Source organism: Triticum aestivum, chromosome 2B, assembly GCF_018294505.1.
Source record: "Triticum aestivum cultivar Chinese Spring chromosome 2B, IWGSC CS RefSeq v2.1, whole genome shotgun sequence".
NCBI lineage: Eukaryota > Viridiplantae > Streptophyta > Magnoliopsida > Poales > Poaceae > Triticum > Triticum aestivum.
In genome coordinates, this window is record NC_057798.1 from 418,246,793 (window position 1) to 418,253,662 (window position 6,870).

General features: G+C 44.4%; 1 long non-coding RNA gene across 1 annotated transcript; it reads right to left on the minus strand.

Moving 5' to 3' along the window:
• Positions 1-2,646: 2,646 nt before the first annotated feature.
• On the minus strand, positions 2,647-3,782 carry LOC123041317 (uncharacterized). The gene is made up of 3 exons (XR_006418472.1): positions 3,610-3,782; positions 3,285-3,523; positions 2,647-2,707 (listed from the first exon to the last, which is right to left on the minus strand). It is a non-coding gene; the product is annotated as an uncharacterized lncRNA (long non-coding RNA).
• Between the last annotated feature and the right edge of the window lie 3,088 nt (positions 3,783-6,870).

Genomic DNA, 6,870 nt, shown 5'->3' on the forward strand with positions numbered 1-6,870 from the left:
CAAAATACCTAATGCATTCCAAAATTAATACAAACACACAGTAAAAAATTATTACCACTATATAAAACAGCTAACGTTTTTACAACACAAATTAAATTTGGGAAAAATATTTTATGCAACAAAAGCGCATAAAGAGCAATATATAACAATTATAAAATAAATTTGAGTTTCTATAAAGACAAAATAATTTAGGTAGACACCAGAATATATTCTTAGTGTTTTCCAAATATAATTAATATGGGAGAAGTCATATAATCTCCACTCCAATTATATTGCCTTGAGTTGGAAAACACTTTGAATATTCAGAAAATTTCAATAAGCATAGAAATCACGATGGCAAAAACAATGACCTATTAACATTCCAAATCTAAAAATTTGGGATGTTACAAATCTACCACCCTTAAAATGAATCTCGTCCTCGAGATTCAAAGAGGCTAGAAAAAAAGGTTTGGTTTGGGATTCTCCTTGAATTTCCATCGATCATTCGAGAGAGTGGGGTGCTACACCCTTAGAATTAGAGTCACCGGGTCTTCGAGAATCCTACTCCTTCGATAATATCATTCATGTGTATGCACTACACTCCTTTGAGATCTTGAATTCCATGTCAAAAGAGTGGTCTTCCATTACCTTCACGGTTGACAGGTCTTGCACCAAAACTAAAGAAAAATCAATACCCTCATGGTGGTCATCAAGAATGGTTCCTGCATAAAAAGAGTCTTGATTTATTCTCACCATACAACCTACTACAAGGGATCAAATATCTTACCATTCTAAGGTTCAGGCTTGACAACGTCGTCACTCTACTATAGGTAAGTCACTCTAGATTTACCATTCCATATAGCAAGAGCGAATAATAAGAGTAAGCCGGCATGGTGATCAATCCATTCCGCACCCAAATCATTACCTTGTATATGGTTTAGAAAATATCGCATTCTAGCACTCGGGCATCCTCACAAGCATTGCAAAAAATTCTCTTATTCACGGACTGGGTTCGGATAATTCCATTGGTTCTGCATGCCAAACAAAACATCTATCATTCTTGACAACTCTCAGGTTTGCGCCAACTACTATAAAACATCTACTAATGAACTATAGCTTCCTCTAGGGTTCTTCCTTCAGCAAGATTGTGCTTTCTTCTTGTCGGATCATGGTGCATGTGGTTAAACTTGAACTCGTCACTGGGTCGCAGCAGAGATTAGGATATACATAGAATAATGATCTAAGGGGAAAACACTACCCATATGCTTATGCTAGCAACTAAAACTCCAACAACAACAAAAGCAAACACTAAATTCACATAAGTCACCCAAACTACCCTAAATTAATCACATCAAAAGAGCACATGTGATCAATCAAAGCACCCAATTGAATAATACAAACAATCCATAAAATATGATAACACGGAAAGCAATGACCAACCAAACATATGACATATCGCACAACACAAGCAAAACCTACAGGTAAGGTCATATCCACAAGAGATATGATCTCATCATACTACCGCAAATCGTTTATTGAACACAACTTAGGAATGGTGGTCTGCCAACTAAACTCCTTAAATAACACTAATATAATTCCAGGGGTCATCTATATTTGAAAAGTAAAGATATGAGTACAAGAGTATGAACTAACAAGTAGACAACAGGTTGTAAAGTAAGTTTTTCACTCTTATGGCTTTTCTAATCCATTTTCTAGGGTCACGACCTACAGTCAACACACTGCTCTAATACCATCTGTAACGACCCGAACCTGATAAGATGCGATGTCTCTGTGCTCACTGTGCTAGTCCCTGAATCAACTCGCTAGCATACACAATACATATGAATATCAAATAACAAGTGCATCATTTACTATAACGTATGAGCCAGAATTTATAGAGTATTACAAACTGAATAGCACATGGCTCACCTATTCAATAATAACAGCGGAAATGTAGCATAATAGATGATGAGTCCCGTCAATGCCCACTGGCGAAAATGCTGAGTGAAGACTCGCGACCCTACTGTATCTCACTGATCATCTGAAAATCCTGCAACATGATAAGTTGCAGCCACAAAGGGTCAATACATTGAATGTATTGGCAAATCACACAATATGATATAGCAAACCTACATCCACAAAGCAATGTATGACACACAAGTTAGTTTGGAGAAGAATGTCTTCACCTACCTCCACTAACTGAATTACAATCGCCTCTAATTTTAATCGCCCAAGATAACCCAAAGATTCTAAGTAAGCATGACAAGAACTTCAGAAGTATCTCAAGTGCGCTCTGTCGGTGACGCATTCTCTAGGAACCATAGAGTGCTCTGCCAGGGACGCATTCACCCGATTTAAGTTCCGAAAACTATACCACGCCTCAAGTGCGCTCTGTCAATGGCGCATTCTCTAGGGACAATAGAGCGCTCTGCCAGTGACGCATTCACCTGGTTGATAATCCCGAGCCTACGGCTATAACACTCACCACTTCCACGGATCACTCGACACATGCCCATGTCTAACATAGCAAGTTGATCACACCAACACATAATACAATCAATACCAAAACATGACAACATGCACATATCATGCCAATCATATATCATAACATAAAACCACACACGCATAGAAGAATATATGATGAGCAAAATCAAAAGTGCAAACTTGCCTTGAACAGTGCTGAAGTACTCTAACGCTCAATTCTGACCCGCTTCACACTCCGGACAATCTATACGATTAACGAATGCACCGATAAATAAACCGTACTCACATAAAAATCACAATAAAGCCAAGAGCAAAGAATTCAAATATAACCTAAATAACTGAACATAAAATTAGGTAAATATTATCTACATGCTAGTACGATCACAATGCAAAAATAATAAACTAATTTGGATCTATGGTTTGAAAGATATGGCCCGCGGAAGATTGAATTCAAATTTGAGCAAATTCAAATTTAAACAGTTCAAAAATGTGAAGTTTTGGTTCTATGGTATTCTCCTGGTCTCTACGAGTACACAGGAAAAAGAATATCTGAATTTGGAGTTACGGATCTCAAGATAAACCTAAATGAAAATTTGATATGGAATCTGCAAAGCAAAAATATGCCAGGATAGCGTTCCGGGAAGAACTGCCGCGGCTGCTGTGGTGTTGCCACGTGGCACTACGTGAGGGGCCAGATGGTGTTTGCCGCTAGGCTTAAACGACAGTCGGCCGCTATTTAGTGCATACTGCTTCGAAAAAAAACCAGAACATGTTCTAATCTGGGATGTCCATCTTAGATCAGACGGACGGGGATGGCTCACCGGAAAACAGAGGGCTGTGTGGTCGCCGGAGTTGGAGAAGAAAGGCGCGGGCGGCTCGGTGGAGACGACGGCGGCGGCTACGAGCAAACTCCGGCGACGGCGGTCCGACCAGAGGAAGAGACGCACAACGGCAGGGAGATTGGAGGCATCCGGGGCGACGGGGGTGGCCTCTGCTGGCTGCGGTTCTCCAACAATGGCGCGGCGGCGTCGGAGAACTCCGGCGGAACTCGGACCTCGTCCTACAAGTCCTCCGAGCAAAGAAACAACTTAGGCTGGCGAGGAACATCAGTAAAGAGGAATCTACATCGAGGATGGGGATCGTAACCTCCTGGTGGCGACGGAACACACCGGCGATGAAGCTCCTCGACTGGAACTCCGGCGAGATCGGGGTGACGCCCTAGGGCACGGGAGAGAGGGATTTTGCCAAAAATCGGCAGAGAAGAACCTGTAGAATGCTCATAGAGTGGATACCGTGGCCTGGGGGCAAATACTTGGCCGAACCGGAGAGGATTTGGATCGGCAGAAAGAACTCGTGAACGAACAGGAGTTCGTCCTGAGGAAAGAGACGACCGGGCGGGGTCCAGTGTCAGCGGGACTTGGGTGTGGAGAAGAAGAAAAAAAACAAAAGGGAAAAGGGTCGTGGCCTGCGGTGCTGCTGCTGGACTGGCCTGCTAGCTGCTTGGCTGCATGGCGCGCGCGGGCGAAGGGATAGCTGGGCCGCTGGTCGCGCACAGTGCTGGGCTGCCGCCCAGTAAACAATAAAAACTCTCTAAAATATTTATACCGCACAACAAATAAATATGTCTAAAATACAAAATACCTAATGCATTCCAAAATTAATACAAACACACAGTAAAACATTATTACCACTATATAAAACAGCTAACGTTTTTACAACACAAATTAAATTTTGGAAAAATATTTTATGCAACAAAAGCGCATAAAGAGCAATATAATAACAATTATAAAATAAATTTGAGTTTCTATAAAGACAAAATAATTTAGGTAGACACCAGAATATATTCTTAGTTTTTTCCAAATATAATTAATAGGGGAGAAGTCATATTATCTCCACTCCAACTATATTACCTTGAGTTGGAAAACACTTTGAATATTCAGAAAATTTCAGTAAGCATAGAAATCACGATGGCAAAAACAATGACCTATTAACATTCCAAATCTAAAAATTTGGGATGTTACATCACGGTCGCAGTAAGGAAGTGCCTCCTTTTTACGCGGAAAATAATGATTCCCCCGCCTGATAGCTGGGACGCACCGGACGGGCCACTGTATTTCGCGGAAAAACGTTTCCCCTGACTGCTGGGACCCACGAGCTTCATCTTCGCATGCAAGGAAGTGCGTCTGGGCAAAAAAAAAAACGATTCGCCCCCCTCACTGCTGGGACTCACCAGCTACACCTTCGCACGCAAGGAAGTGCGTCCGGGTAAAAAAAAGATTCGCCCCCCTGACTGCTGGGACCCACCAGCTACATCTTCGCACGCAAGGAAGTGCCTGACAGTCGGGACCCACCTGGTTGAAGCGTACGTAGCGTTGTCATCCTGGTCGCGAACGTGTATGTATATACTGGTCAATGTAGAGGCGCACACGTGTCGTAGTAGAGGCGCGCACGTGTCGTAGTAGAGGCGCGCACGTAGCATGTATACGTACGTACAGCAGCCAGGGTGCAAGAAAGAAAATACGGCCACGTATGTGTACATACGGGTGGAGTCTCGAACGCCTACTCGTGCATACGTACATGTCTGGGTCAGAACGAAGAAACAACGTCATCGTCGTGTTCATGGGGAGCCAACCGGCTGGGTCGGAACGGAATGCGTGCTCGTGTTCATCGGGAAGGCTTGGAAGGAACATGCGATGGAAACGAGGCCTGGCATACCGCACAACAGAGGAAATGACCTTGTGTTCGACCGGCCACGTTCGAAACGGGATCCTGTTCATCGGGAGGGGTCTGGCGTACCGCAAAACGGAGGAAACAGACCTCCTACGGTCGAAACGGGGGTCCTGTTGATCGGGAGGGGTGTGGTGTACCCCAAAACAGATGAAACGGACCTCCTACGGTCAAAACGGGGGTCCTGTTGATCGGGAGGGGTGTGGCGTACCGCAAAACGGAAGAAACGGACTTGTGTTGGAGCGCTACGGTCGAAACGGGGGTCCTTTTCATCGGGAGGGGTGTGGCGTACCACAAAACGGGACTCCACGGGATACTGTTCATCTCCACCATCGACCTCCTCCAGCCTCCATGGGCTACCGTCGACCTCCTCTAGCCTCCACGGGCTCCTGTTCATCCAGCCTCCACCGCACGCTATTCCACCGGCTACTATTCAACCACCCCTCCACGAGCACCCCTCACCGTCTACTGTTCATCCAGCCCTCCACACTACGGGGTCCTGTTCAACCACCCCTCCATGGGCACCCCTCCACCGTCTACTGTTCATCCAACCCCCCACACCACGGGGTCCTGTTCATCCAAAGGCAACACCATCGCTCACTGTTCATCCACCCCCCGCAACGCTCACTGTTCATCCAATCGATCGGCTTCAGTTAGCAGGAGTAGCGAAGGAATTGCTCGATCGGGTTCAGTTAACAGCCATCGATCGATTGCTCGGGTTCAGTAACGCGTACCCTGCAGTGCAATCGCTCAGGTTCAGTTAGAGCCCAACGCCTCGCTCGGGTTCAATTAGAGCCAACGCCTCGCACATGTACGAGAGAAACGCGCATCGCTCGGCCCCCGACCTCCCACCGTAACCGGCAACTCCCTAAAATTTTCCTCCCCCTCGCTTCTACCACGGTTTTTTTCGTCATGGATGGCCCAAAGAATGTCATGCAACTGCGGCTCCGGCCCGCCCAGGACAAAAAGACCATTTTCTGTCATGATTTTTTGTCATAGAAGTAGGATCCCACCACATCTATGATGATACCGGGTTTTGTCACAATTATCGTCATAGAAGTGTCATATGTATGACAGAAAAAAAATTTCGTTTGGCCGAAAATGTCACGGATGTGTCTTTTTTTTGTAGTGATGTCTTCGCCTTATCCCGTTTCCAGGCACCGGCGATGTCTTACTGGCTCCCACAATGATAAGCCACCCGTTGGCATATGTCGCACCTATCACCCGACAAAGGGCATGTAACACTTTCCAAGAAATAAAAATAAATTGCCAATTGAATCTATTATGAGAGCTACTTACGGATTGCTTACCAAAGATGACAATACCTAGATCTATGTTTTATGCCTAGCTAGGGGCGTTAAATAATAGCGCTTGTTGGGAGGCAACCCAATTTTATTTTTGTTCTTTGCTTTTTGTTCCTGTTTAGATTTGAATAATTCATCTAGCCTATTGTTAGATGTGGTTTTGTGTTTTAATTAGTGTTTGTGCCAAGTAAGACCTTTGGGATGGCTTACGGTGATAGTTGTTTTGATCTTACTGAAAAGCAGAAGCTTTTGCACCCAGGAAAATAGTTTTCATAATTCACAGAAGCATGATTTTGATCTGATTCGTCTTGCACAAGATTGGTACACAAATTTCCCAGGTTTTCCTATTTTTTCAGAACTTTTGGAGTTACAGAAG